Source organism: Ascidiella aspersa, chromosome 3 (assembly GCF_963924565.1).
Source record: "Ascidiella aspersa chromosome 3, kaAscAspe10.2, whole genome shotgun sequence".
Lineage (NCBI taxonomy): Eukaryota > Metazoa > Chordata > Ascidiacea > Phlebobranchia > Ascidiidae > Ascidiella > Ascidiella aspersa.
Genome location: NC_139449.1, coordinates 39292618 through 39306862, shown reverse-complemented (window position 1 = coordinate 39306862; position 14245 = coordinate 39292618). Strand labels below are relative to the sequence as shown.

At 35.6% G+C, this 14245-nt stretch overlaps 1 protein-coding gene across 2 annotated transcripts in view; it reads left to right on the top strand.

Moving 5' to 3' along the window:
• Nucleotides 1-14245, top strand: part of LOC146162946 (NACHT, LRR and PYD domains-containing protein 3-like) — a 98093-nt gene that overhangs the window by 27646 nt on the left and 56202 nt on the right. The window lies entirely within an intron of this gene.

The following is a 14245-nucleotide window of genomic DNA, read 5'->3' as shown; positions in this document are numbered from 1 at the left end:
TAACACAAAACTATGCGCAACTAAATAAAAACACGGTTTCGGCTCAATTCGCGTCATTTATGATGTTTGTACCTCGGACAAAATGTGCATTGTGTGCTTATGACGTAACAGTAGGTCCATTGATGAGACGAAACAACTTGAATAAAATATTGCGAGTTCATGTTAATAACATCCGGGATATTATTTGCGTTGATATTAGAAACAAATTTAAAAAATATTTTTTTGACAAGTTGTTGAATATCCGAAGTAAACTAGTAATAATGCGAATAAACTATTACAATGGTGATTAGGAGGTTACAGCAAATACGCTAAAATATATATTTGGAAGTTAAGCAACAAAACATAGAAATATAATGCGAAAGTAATATATTTTCATAATCATGTACTTTTAATAACAACGGCCTAAGTTAAAATGCATCTTGACACACAATTCGTCTGGTAGCACTTTTTATAAAGTCACTCAATGTGGGGTTGCCAGTGAAAAATTATAAAAAGCCTTCATTACAAAAAAAATAGAGTTTGCGGAATAAACCTAGAATACATATTTATTATCTTATCTTAAATTATTTTTCGATTGTCACCTTTCTTATGTAAATTGTGAAAAGTAACATCACTCACTACATATTTACATCATTTAGCTCAGTATACATTACGTATTGAATATAATTATTCACTGTGCCTCTTCTTAGCTATTGTTTAAACAAATTTTCTCAACCGTGGCCCTCGGCCCCCCTGGGGGGCCACGGAGCGGTCATTGAGGGGCCACAGGCATAACTCTCTAGCTAGACATTACAAAAACCAAAGTGTCACTATTTTTAAAATTTTACTGCTAACTTAATTTTGTGTTTTTTATTATTACTGTAAACCTTTCTTGTAGCGTTTTGTAACCCATTTTCTGACACGTGCCTGACTCGTCAGTATAGGGATGTTTAAAAGTAGAATATTAGATCATTTTTAATCGTTTTATCGTGGAAAGTTATGCCTAATTGGCCGTTCGCGTGTGGCAAGTTTGGTTAAAGGCCTGTCGCTGTAATTACTGTGCTGCTTCATACATAGCCATGCAGTGCGGCGTCAGCGTTTTTTCGGGCCGGCCATTTTTACTTACCGATACCCTTTTGCCTATAATCATAAAGTGTCCAACAAATGCTGTTAAGCGAGCAACTAATGTGTATTTGGTTTGCAATTTCCTTTAAGAGCGTTCAGTTGCAAAATAAACATTTCATCGTAAAACGCATAAAGTACGCTACAGGGTTATTCAAATATTCAAGGTCATTTTTAGGCCAACATTCAAGTAGGCTAATAGTAACGCGTTAATAAAAGGAAAATTGAGAAATCATCTCGACGAATGTAGTGACATCGCTTGGCTCAGTACAAAACAGAGCCGAATGTAAAAAAAAACTTGGCGGCGTCGAAGAACAAACTTTGTAATGACTAAGTTAGTTTAAATTAAAATGCCTTATTTGTACAATTTTTAAAAGTAAGTGCATTTATTTGTTGAATAATGGCTGTAATTGTTATTGACGTGAAGAAGTAAAACAAGTAAAAATACATTAAACACAATACTTGGTATTTTTATTAGTGGGGGGGCACGAGGGTCGAGAGTCTTTCAAAGGGGGCCACGAAGCATAAAATGTTGAGAACCACTGGTTTAAATTTTCATTCTGTAACCATGCATCTTTAAATGATTTTACATACAATGCTTTTAATGTCTAATTTGGCAACCCTGCAACTAAATTACTGTTTAGTACAAGCTTTCTACAACCGTGAAATACAATTTCAACTTAAAAAAATATTTAACACTAGACGAAATACCCGGCGTTGCCCAGGTTAAATAGAATGTATACCGGTTATTCGTAAGATCTTTGTAAATGACATAAATAATGCAACCATATTTTTTTAAATGTCATAACAAATTTGCTTATGCCTAAACGTTTGAACTGAGTGTCACTACATAGAAATTTCAAATCATGTGATGTGAAGTCGGTTAACTATAGCGCACAACACTTGGCTAAGCATGCAATACATCTTTTAAGTAACGAAAACCCGTGACGTTTGTCAATTGAGAATAACTCCAACGTAAAACTTTAGGTTGCAGCTGCAATTGCTTAGACTTGCTTGATAGCGTCATGTTCAAGCAAATACGTAATCCCGGTGCTAAACTGCGTCAAACGTGAGAAAAATGCTCATTGAAAAAACAAATGCTTACTGTTAACTGCTGCAATAAAGCTTCTTTCGCGAACTCTGCTAAGTATTGCGTGGGTAAACACGTTGTAAGAGGTCATTAGGCTTTGGCCTCAATCACTATCGCTAACAAACGGCTTAAGAATAAAAAATCAATTCTTCGTAAATTTGCGAACTCTAGCTAAATTTTACGCGTAAACAGGCATCAATAAGTTCCTAAACATAATAGTCTTAGTTAAAATTTTACTTTATGAAGGAAATTTACTTAGTTTTATTTTTTTATTTCCCGGAAGGTAAATTAAACTTGGACTATCTTTTACTTACTGCGACAACAAACGCGATATTTTGCGAACTCTGCCAAAATTTGGCATTGTTAAACTTAAGTCTTTACTTGGAACGTTGCACACGTTTGTTGGCATAGTTTATAACAGTGGTTCTCAACCGGGGGTCCACAAAAACTTCTAAATATACCTATATTAAATTAACTAACGCTGGGGCTTGGGATACATGCTTGAACACAATCTTGGTAGCTTTGTACCATGTTGTAAATCGCATTGAGTGTGACGTAACACTTCCATTGTGATGTAACACAAATATATTGTAAAATGACTGGGAGAACATGTTGCCACACACATCTCAAAAACTTTTTCTTTTATCATGTAGATTTTGCTCAGTATACATTACGTATTGAATGTAATTATTCACCGTGCCTCTTCTTAGCTATTGTTTAAATTATTTGGCAAACCCTGCAACTACCTTCAAAAATATAACTGTAGTGTACTTAGCTACATTGATGTTTAGTACAAGTTTGTAGGACTGTGAAATATAATTATAACTTAAAAAATGTTTAAAATGTTGTCACTTTTTTAGATGTCCTTCGATATTGTAATTATTTTAGATACAAAGCTATATTTGTCAATAAAAAACGGTTTTCTTTATTTTGAACAAAAAAAAATAGAAATATTAGATGAACTATAAAAAACTAGATTTAGTTCTAAAAACCTGACGCTTGCATCCCTGAGCAAATGTATGGCACTAAATTAAGCATGTTAGTGGCGATTATCAATATTGTGTGCAACTTGGCGCTGTGATGTAAATAGATTGTTTTGTGCATTTTGCATTTGTAACGTTGAAACTATACATATAAGCTCTAGTATACTCAATTGATATCGCTCGCAAGGTGCGCCACCACGTGTTTAGAGGTCTACAGGTGCACCATGACGTAAAAACTTAAGAAACACTGATCGGTGGTCTCTTCTAAGGGTACTTTGGAAATATGGTTAATATGCAAATCAGCATAAAACCACAATTACGAACAGTGTGACATAATAGCCTTAATGTATGAGAAGTAACATTCTCAGCCAGGAAAATAAGTTAATTAATAGATTTGCGCTAATTTAAGGTCAGTTACAAAACAGTTGTTATTATTATGGAAACTCTTGATAAACTGTGGGGGACAGATGTTAAGGGTTGGGTCTCAACTCACCTACGGACCCAGTTTAACAACACTTCTTTAATTTACCCCCGATGTAAATAAAACAACATCAGATGGGCTAGATTACAATTGTTGTAAACAGATGTGACGGGTTGGAATTCTTCTTTTAGTTGAAAACACTTTTATCAGCTTTTAAATTTTCGGCTTGTGTTTTGCAGAGGAGAAGAGTGAATTTTTACAACTGAAGTTCGACTGATCTTGGATTGCTTCGAGCGACCAACAATCGTCCCTCCGTGATGCGAAACATTTATCAGCTTTCCTGTTGATGGAAGCGAACTGAGAGGCAGGGGCGGTTCCAGGGGATGGGGCAACACGCCACGCCTTGTATTATTTTCCTATTGTGCGTAATTTTAGTTTTTTTCATTGGGTTTCTAGTATGTTCCATTTTGATAAAATGGTTTTAGTTGAAAGGCATCTTTGCGTCTCATCGCAACTTAAACAATACATAAAGGAGTTTTTTCGATAACATCTTTCTAACGTCGCTTTTGTTTCAAAACTAACACCTCTCAACCTAAAACTTATATAAACGAAATTAGTGTTCTAATCGACGTTTAAATGCAACATATGACGTCATCCCTTTTATTGACCGCTGTTACTTTTGTTTTGTTCATGTTTGGCTGACTCTTTCCCAAACCACAGCCGTGTTTATTTGAGCGAGCGCTCGTCTCCCCAAAGCGCTTTGCCGTTTTGCTCGTTGCCTTGTAATAAGTGCCGCCCCGGTACTTTGCTGTCCACGCATTTTAGCGTCTTGTTTGTTCTTGCAAAGTCGATATTTTTATACTTTACTATTGTTTGTAATTACCTTGTCAACATTAAAGTTCACTGCATTGTTTTATTTTATTCAGTTTGATTTTCGTAACGTTTTATTTTCACGTAAAATCCAAAGTTGCTTGAGAAATAAATGGTATGATTTATAACAACTATTGATGCAGAACTGATTGCACGCAGTATTTTTGTACCTAAAATTTTAACTAGTGTTTTTTATCTTGTATAAAATACTTCATTATTGCGCCTGTTTCGCAGATCAGCTGATTTAACCTTTTCAATTGCCTAGGGCTTGTTTTGATTTTGTGTTTACGTTCCCTCGTGGTAAGAGTTCAACAACATTAGTTTAATTGCCTTAACAAATCACTTGTATGGTAGTAGTTTAATATTTATCTCTAAATTCGCCCAATATTTTGGCCTTAAATATCCTATGGTTTTTCTTCCTGAATTGGTGGAGGCGCCGACTTGAAAATAGTTTTGCTTACCCCGCAGCCTTGTATTATGGGAATGTAAGTATTTGGGGAGGGGTGCTGCTTAAAATTTGAATTGCCCTATTCGTAGGCTTGCCATGCGTCCCGGTTTTAAGGCCTTGTCCCGGTGCCCCGGCCGGTTAATCAATTTGTCCCGGATTTTTCACTTTGAGATTTATAAAAAACTTTAAAAAATGTAAAAACTCTTGCCCGCTTAGCAACTCTTTCTTACAACTATAAATAATACTTTTTACTTTTCATTTTCGGTTGGTAAGGTTGTCAAAAAAATTTTTTAACATAAATTAATTATTTTTCCAGCGGGTGAAATATTTTTATGGGGGTGAGGTTGCTGGGGCTACCGGTAGTTTCGTTTTCGTGTGTGGTGAGTAAAAAAATGTAAATGGATATTATCCGGCGGGTGCTTGGAGATATCTTTTCGAGGAAGGTAAAAGAGCGCCGTCGCAAACCGGTCAGCCTTAGGCAATTTTTGTTTTCAAGGATTTTTTTGACGTAAGATGCAGTTTGGTGCCGGTATTATTTGCTTGATTGTTACGCAAATCTAAACAATCGCTGTTATAACTTGAAGTTTAATGTTTGTTAGTAATTCTGGATCGATAAATATAAAAAAAGACTTAAATGTTTAAAAGCTTTTTGATGTCTGTTGCCGCGCAAAAGTCAGGTTGAGTTCGCAAAATATCGCATTTAATGCGGCGGTTTTAATATTAACCAATTTTCAGTTTATACAAGATTTTGCTTAACGTTCGACACAACATGTTATAGGGAGTACGTATCTGCTTAAAGGATTTACGTTTGTGAGTGCTTCCCAAATTATATGGGCCGAAAATTTATTTTCGGGACATATCTTGTTTTTGCCGCTATTCTTTTTTGGTTTCCTATGGTTTGTTTCAGACCGAGTTTTGTCCGAAGCTTTATAGAAAAAGTAGACATCGTAGAACCTTCAAATTTTCAGACATGGCGTAGAGTGGTATGAAGGTGCTTTGTAAAAGTTTATGAGGCTGCACTCCCAGGGGCCTTTGCTTGGGGGGTAAAAACCTGAAATATTGCGTTTTAGCACTTTGTAGCTAACGACAGCCATCTAGCAGCAGAAAAACTTTCATACAGAATTCGTTCATATTCGCTTGCTTTGTCCAGCTCGCGTCGCGACGAGGCGGCTACTGGCATCCCTGCTGCGCCCTATTGTCCCGCGCGTGCAACATCTGTGTTGGAAGTGGCTTGCCTAGTAAAACTATGCACATGCGACTTGCCTTTCATAAAGAGGCCTCTCTAAGTAAAAAAAACTATTGCTCTTACAACACAAAATATTTTACCACCGCAAATTTAAATGCGAATCCTACAGGCAGTGTACACATCTCTGTTAGCACATGTTGTAATTGTTGCACCATTCAAACATATCAACACCAGGTCTAAGCAAATATAATTATACAAGGGCCGCAACAACAAAAAGCTTAAGTTTAACGCATTCTTAACGACGACGTTACAAAGCTACGTCATAACATGGCGTCATAAATAAATAAATCTTGCGTTTATTGGATTTAAATTGGCAAAACTTTCAATATAAAACGTGGCTTATTAGGCACATAAACGTGTTTGCATATTGCTCAAAACTACAGATTTAAACTCTGTTTCAACAGTGATTGCTCAGACCAAGGCATGGTAAAAATTTACACAGTAAAAGTTGGAAAAAGTATAGCAAACCATAGACGTTAAATCATTTAGAGAGAATGAAAATATTGACTTTTTAAACATGCTAGCTGACCAAAATGTAATAACATGGCCGTAAGCATTATCTACGTAAATTTTTATTGATCAAATGTATGTTTCGATCATTTGCCAAAATCTACGCCATATTTGAACCCCCTTCGCTTCAAAGCCATAAGTTATTATATTATTATACACAACTCATAATTGTGTGTAGATATGTTGGATTGGAGTAACATACAGAACAGGTGCAAATAGCAAATATTCTCCAAATACGATGTTTCCAATATTCTCCAAATCGTATTTCATCGTATTGTCGCGGTAATACACAAAGAGGTAAGGCCGTAAATAAAGTTTCACCCACCGTACAATTAACGGAGGGAAGCATTTCGAGTAGGGATGTTCAAGGCAGAATATCGGCGACACATTTATAATGCTTGCTTTAAATGCGGCGTCAGCATTTTTTGGGGCGACCAATTACTTCGCGATAAGCTTCGCGTAATAATTAAGTGTCAATAGGGTGTATTTACCGCCGCAAGTTTAAATGCGAAATCTTAAGGCAGTCTACGCCTCTCTGTTGTGCATCTTGCTCCAACCAGCATACCAACATCAGACCTAAACTTATCTAGCAAAACTTTCGATTTAATAGTTTGCGTATTAGGCACGTAATAGTGTTTTTCATATTGTTTGAAACGACAGATTTAAAGCCTGTTTTAACAGTGATTGCTCGGACCAAGCTATGGTAAAAAATTACCTAGTGAAAGTTTGCAAAAGTATAGCAAACCATAGGCGTTAAACCATTTTTAGTCTTTAAGAGAATGATAATATTTGATTTTCAAACACGTAAGCTGGTCAAAATTTAATAAAATAGCCATATGCATTATCTAAGTAAATTCTATTTATCAAATATATGTTTCGATCATTCCCCAAATTCTACGCCATATTTGAACCCCTTTCGCATCAAAGGCATATTTTAAGTGGGGAAGTTTTCGGCCCATATCTGTTTTTGCTTGCAGAAACAAGTTAAGGAAAAAACAAAATATATAATATAAAGTACACAATACAAAATATTAAAAAAAAATTAAAAAAAAAAAATTAAAATAAAGTAAAAATTGAAAATAAACACTAAGCCCTGAAAATATATCCCCTGACAAAATATACAACAACCGCACCCCCGTCTAGTTGCTTTTGGTTACCCACTTTGTTGCGTTGTATAAAAAACTTTAATCGCAATTGCCTGCGTGGAAATAAAAATTAAATTACGTATTTTGCCTTCATTAAAATTAATTAGGTAAAATTAATTACTTTTAGGTTTAAGACTTCTTAAAGTATGTTACCGCGCAAATCTTAGGTAGAGTTCGCAAAACATCGCATTTAATGCGGCGGTTTTAATAGTAACCAATTTTTAGTTTCAAACAAGATTTTACTTACGTTGGAGGCAGTATGACACCAGGATTATGTATTTGCTGAATATCACGCAATGCGAACATTGGCTGCTACAACTTAAGGTTTTACGTTTGTGGTTCCCTATTGATATATGTCACTGGTTTCCGTTACGTAAAATATGTTTGACGTGCTTAGCCGTTGGGTATTAAGTCGTTTCATTTCAAATAAGCACACATTATTTTCAATGTTGTTTCAACAAAATGTAAAATGTTAGTTTGCGCAGACGAACAATTAGATGTTTCACAGTCACGAAGATAAATGCGTTAATTTATAACACGCCATTCGATTAAATGCTGCTTCCACAAAGGCTAAAGTATGTGTCCCATTTGTGGGGAATCATTTAGTTAACCCATTTCAGGAACAATAAGCCAAAAAAATAGTCAAGGGCGACCAACATATATGCTGTATAACAATTAACCATAAGAGAAATAAGTTTTATTTAGAAAAAATTAAAATGTTTACGACATTACACACTATTTAGCACTCAAGCCAGGATATTACGCTATCCTTAACATTAATTTTCAGTAACATGATAAATTATCTTTTTAAATCATCGGCAAAAACACGCGGCTCAAACAAATGACGTACAACATATTATGTAGTATAGTTTTAAGAGGCCAGCTTGATGGAATCTTACATTTTGTTTAACTTATGCTTGAGAATGATTTGGTCCGGGGAACACGAATTACCCGACTCATTTTTTTCACAATACAGAACATTACATCCGATTGCAATTTAAAGTACTTAGACAAACCGCACTTAAAAATAGGGCCCTGAAAATACCCTCGACAAAATATAAAACAACCGCAAGCCCGTTAAGTTAATTAGTTGCATTAAATTATTTTGTATTACATCTACATTAAGTTTATTTGCAGTTTTCAATATGCGTCCCGGATTTATGTTTCTAAAATGTGGATTGCCCTGTTCCGTAATACTTCAAGATGTTTTAATTTAGTTGGATAAGCTCTCCCCAGGTTACAACACAATATCGAAGATGAGTATTGATTAAGCTATAATATAAAAGGCGAAGTGCATGAGAGTCTAAATAGTATTTAATTTTTGATAAAAGTCCAACTCCCATAGAATCTTTTGTTCAATCATTTTAATATGAAGTTCAAATGACAATTTATCATCTATGATGAGGCCTATTATTTAGCGGAATTTACCTGTTTACTTTATTATCCCTTATTTTAATACTGAATTGATTTTCTATTTCCAAATTTGAATTGGTTACCAAGTAATGTGTTTTAGAATGATTAATTGATAGTTTGTCAGCCCGAAACCAGTGCTCAATTTTTTCTATATTTATTTTAATTATTTTTTGAAGCTGTTTTATGTCATTATGGGAGATATAAATTACAGTGTGGGTTTCAAACACAATAAAAGAATATTTATTGCCAATAAACAAACGACAAACAGTACTTACAGGTTCTTACGATATACGTACAATAGCTACCTCCGTATAACGTACGCGATCTGGACTCCACAATTGAACAGTAGACCATGCTGAATTAACGATTTACAACATTTCTTATATAGCCTACATTGGACAGATGTTAGTAGTTACTAATTCGTTAGAAACATGACACATAACACGACTTAGGAAATCGACTAGACACGAACCAATTTATACAACACGCGACGGGAAATTAAAGTGACAGCATGAGCGATTCAGCCGGCAGGCTGTTCACAGAAAGCACAGAGTTTACGGGATCACAGTTCCAAAGTCCAAAACCTCTACATTTCACTTTTCCTGCCTTTAAGACAAGAGGTCTGGAGAAACTTCATCTTCGTGGTGTTCCTCCTGCATGTCAAACATTGTTCATTGGATAATGGTGTCCTCCTTGTCGGCCGGCTCTTTGTAGAACAAGTCAGGAGCGGTGCCAACCGTCAAGGCATAGATGACTGTTGTCCAACGATGAAAAAGCTCGCTTCGTACAAAGCGCGTTGGTGGTCAAAGAGCTGAAACTGAACTGCTCCTTTTGTGTACGAGAATCGCTCCGTTATCGAGCTGGTTCGTTGTAGCTGAACGATCTGTGTAAAAATACTTACACCGGCGATTAACAACATGCGAATACAAGAAATGTACAGCCTAGCCTACAATGCAGAAATAGAGCCGTAAAAATCGTAATTTAATGTGAAAAGACAAAACCGTCAGTCCAATGCCTAGAATCTATCGTTCTAGAATACCGAAATCAAGAAAGTCAAAAGGTGCTAAACTCTGAAACTCGAAAACAAAATTAACGCCTTGTCCATTTTTAAAGTAATCCCTAAGTGACACACATGACAACCTTGGCGTAAAGGTTAAACTAAAAAGTTACACTATTGCAAGCTTGTAACCCAAATAAACATGTGACGGTACCTCAGCAGTCAGTAAGGTAAAAAGGCATCACGGCATCACGTGGCCTTAAAATCATCGGGAGCTTTGCCCGGAATACAAACAAAATGGTCAGGTTATTTTAGGTATGATATCTCTGATCAAACACCGTAAACCATATAGGACCAGACTGCAGGTTAGCTGCAAACGGAAATGCACTTCAGAAAGGCGCAACTTAAATGTGAGAGATGAATATATCTGTTTATAGGCTTAGAGATTAGTTTACGAGAGAAGAATATTCTCTTACGTAAAGTTTCACCTTTAACTTAACAAAAAGAGACGTAATTTTGCAAATGACCGAACAGCTATGCCGTAAATTTAGTTTAGCTCAAACGCGGTTTTAAATCTGCATTGTTCGACCGATATGACAACATAAAAAACGTGCGCATAATTACGCAACAACATACTTACAATGGCGGCGGCTTAGAGAGAAAAACAGGCGTGTTGCGTAAAAAGGTAAACAAGGCATGTATCAATAACTGACAATGCATAGCGCGCACAAAAATAACGAATAACTATAGCTGCCATCCTACGTGAGCCTATTGATATATTTCAATTTGATTATGCAAGGCCCATCCCTGCGTTAGCGATAACTAAAAACCATAGGCGCTAAAAATTACCCAAAAATGTTAACCAAACGTCTATAAAAAAAACTAGCAAAAGGCTGAGAATAAGGGGAAACGAAGTTAGAATAGTCGAAGGTTAGAATAGTAAGAGGCCGTAGATAGATAAGGTAAAGTAAAGTTATGAAAGCTTACTAGGTTATCATCAGGTGTAAACGTCGTAAGAAAGTGCTGCTTCTGTCGCAACAGACCCGCAAGATTTGCTTGCAAGCTGTTAGGTCAGGCGGACGATACCAGTCATCGAGATACTTAAAATCATCAATCGATCGGCAAGAAATCCTGTCTGATAAGATTAGGTAAAAAAAAGTTGAAAAGATAGGTTAAAAGTACCTTTCGAATAGAGTCTGGCTTTAAATAGCATGTCGTCATAGATGTTTTGAACGTCGTAGATGCAGTAAACTCGCTTTGTTGCGAGTTTCGGCTTCGAAAGTTGAATGCGGTAAGTCGTTGTCCATCTGCGGCTCAGCGGAATAAGCAGCTGTAGGTTGCAAAACTGAATCAGTAGACGAGAATGGCAGTGCGATCGGTGGAACAACTTGAACCGATGGCATTAGAACACCATTTTCTGTAAATTTCTTTTTAGAGTACGGAAAAACAAGTTTAGGAAGAGAGCTAATACGTAATTGCGGTCGACGAAGCTTGATAGAAACGTTCGAATTCATGCCCTTATTACCCGGAAAACTATTACCTTTCTTAATATTACCTAGCATGGCAGCTAGTCGAGTCGAAGTTTTAGCGTTGCAAGCTTTAATTTTGCTTGAAACCTTTCAAAAGAAAGTAGATAAGTTATTCTTCGACAAAACGATTTACAAAGAATGACACACGGAAAAATAGGACTAAAATAGCTACAAAAGCGTAGGTTAAAATAGATATAATCAAAACAATAGGTTAATAATAATTATTTTGGAATATTAGTTAGTCAGAAGGTATTATGCGTGTTCAATACCACATATAACGTACGAGATCTGGACTCCACAATTGAACAGTAGGCAGCAGACTTGGACAACTAGATAATTCTAGTTTTCTAATTCATTGAAATAGAGCAAAATGCGGCTAATTCTAATTCTAATCTAATTTATGAATTGCCCGTGTGCTCTAGTTCTAATCTAATTCGGATTTTTCCAAAACTGCTACTTTGTCCAACGGCATTCTTAGTCACTCAGTTGAAACACAGAATTTCAATTAAAACTCTTTGTTTTTTTAAGTAATATTTGGTTGTCTAGGCCTTGGCTAAATCAAGGAAAACCATATACAGCTATATCTGTGGTTTTCTTGGTTAATTAAAAGGTATTTATATAATTCTGTTGCGGCAAGTGAGGTTGAGTGATATTTCCTAAATCCGTGTTGATGTTTACTGATAGTTTCATGTTTTGCAAAAAATTAAGAAGTTGATGGTGCAATACTTTTTCAAAAATAGAGGTAAAAGGAATTGGCCTAAAGTCATTAGGTGTCAATGGTCTACTTATTTTTGGGTATATTTTCATTTTCTTCGAAACAAATTTGGTAAAGTTATTGTCGGTTTCGACTCGGGCTGTTTTCCTCGCCATTGTATTTTTAGTAACACTTTTCAAACAAGATAAGTTACGCAAAAAATATGCCAAAGTAATATGTATATAGGACATTATATCGAGAAATGTGTATTTTACCGAATGCGTCGCGTCTCCTAAATTAAAATTTTAGTGAAATAAAGGCACTTTTTTCGCGCTTCGTGCGATCGCTTTGTGGGAGTGAGCAAGAAATGGAGTGATAGGTTATTCACTTTGTTCCATGTGTGTAAAGCAGTGTTTCTCAACCAGGGTGCCGCGGCACCTTAGTGTGCCATTTCTAATCCTCAAGGGTGCCGCGACATATTTGGCAATCTTCAAGAATCTGATTTTTGCTACAACTTTTTGTGTAAGATTAGAGTGGAATAAATACAATTAAAGCTTCGTAAGTTGTGTAGTGTTGATTTGGGTTGTTTCAGTTCCGTTTATTGGGACATTCTAGTGAATTACCTACGGAAAAATCTTGTAGGGGTGTCGCAATCTATTAATTATTTCTGAGGGGTGCCGTTAGAATCCATCTCGGTTTATGACGTCAGCCCTCCACCAGTTGCCACTAACCAGAAAAGAAGTGGAAGGGCGCAGTCATCTACTTTACTAAAAGGATCACCGTATAAAAAGACTTTGAAGGAAAAAGGAATTGGAAACAACAGAATTACACTGCAGTACAAAAAAAACAAAACAATGCAAAATTTATTCTGAAAAAACAGACCACAAAATGAAAAAGGAACCTCACCCAAAAAAGATTGGTCCTGCGTTGTGTGCGGTGAAAGCTATTTGAGCTCCACAGAAGACTGGAAACAATGCAGCCAATATGGGCACTTGAGAAATGTGCTGACCCAGAAGGACCATTCTTTATATGTGATTTATGTACATAAACTTACGATTGTCAGTTTTAAACTTCTAATATTCGTTGTTTTTAATAAATGTAAAAAAGTGGAAATGTCTGTTTTTTAAATGACTATTTTGAAATTCATGTTTTGTCGCAGGTAAATTGAAAGCTTTTGTATCATTATGGTATACATCAAGCGTTGTAAAACAAGTATATCAAAAATGTTAAGAAATATAATATATTTTGTATGTGTCCCATCTCGCGGCTCATGCTGTCCAAAGTTTCATGAGACGGGACAAAATACGATTTTTAAATCACCACTTACCAAAAAATTTCAAATGCTGGAGGAAAACTTGAAAGTGTTAAACAAGCAGGGATGACGGAACTAACAGTTCGACCAGATATATTTTGAATTTATTGTTATAATTTAAAGCTACAATGATATGAAACAAAAATGTCCCATCACGGGCAACCTTCCCCTACACAAATTAGCAATGTTTTTGCTACATTTTAGTTTTAAAGAAGGTATATTCTTAGAAACCTTCGGTCAAAAGTTAATAATGTTGCAATTACAAACCAGCAGTTCAAAATATCGCAACAAGGCATTTACATAAACTATTCTTACCAAAAGCTAGCCAACACACAGGGTCAACACAAAAATGTAACGGCAAATTAAACATATTTATCCTAAAATACCCTATATTTTCTTAATTAAAAAATATATATATTAAAAACTTAAATAAACAATAATTCGCGGTTGAGGAGGGTTTGTCAGTTCAATGCGATTTGTAGAAGT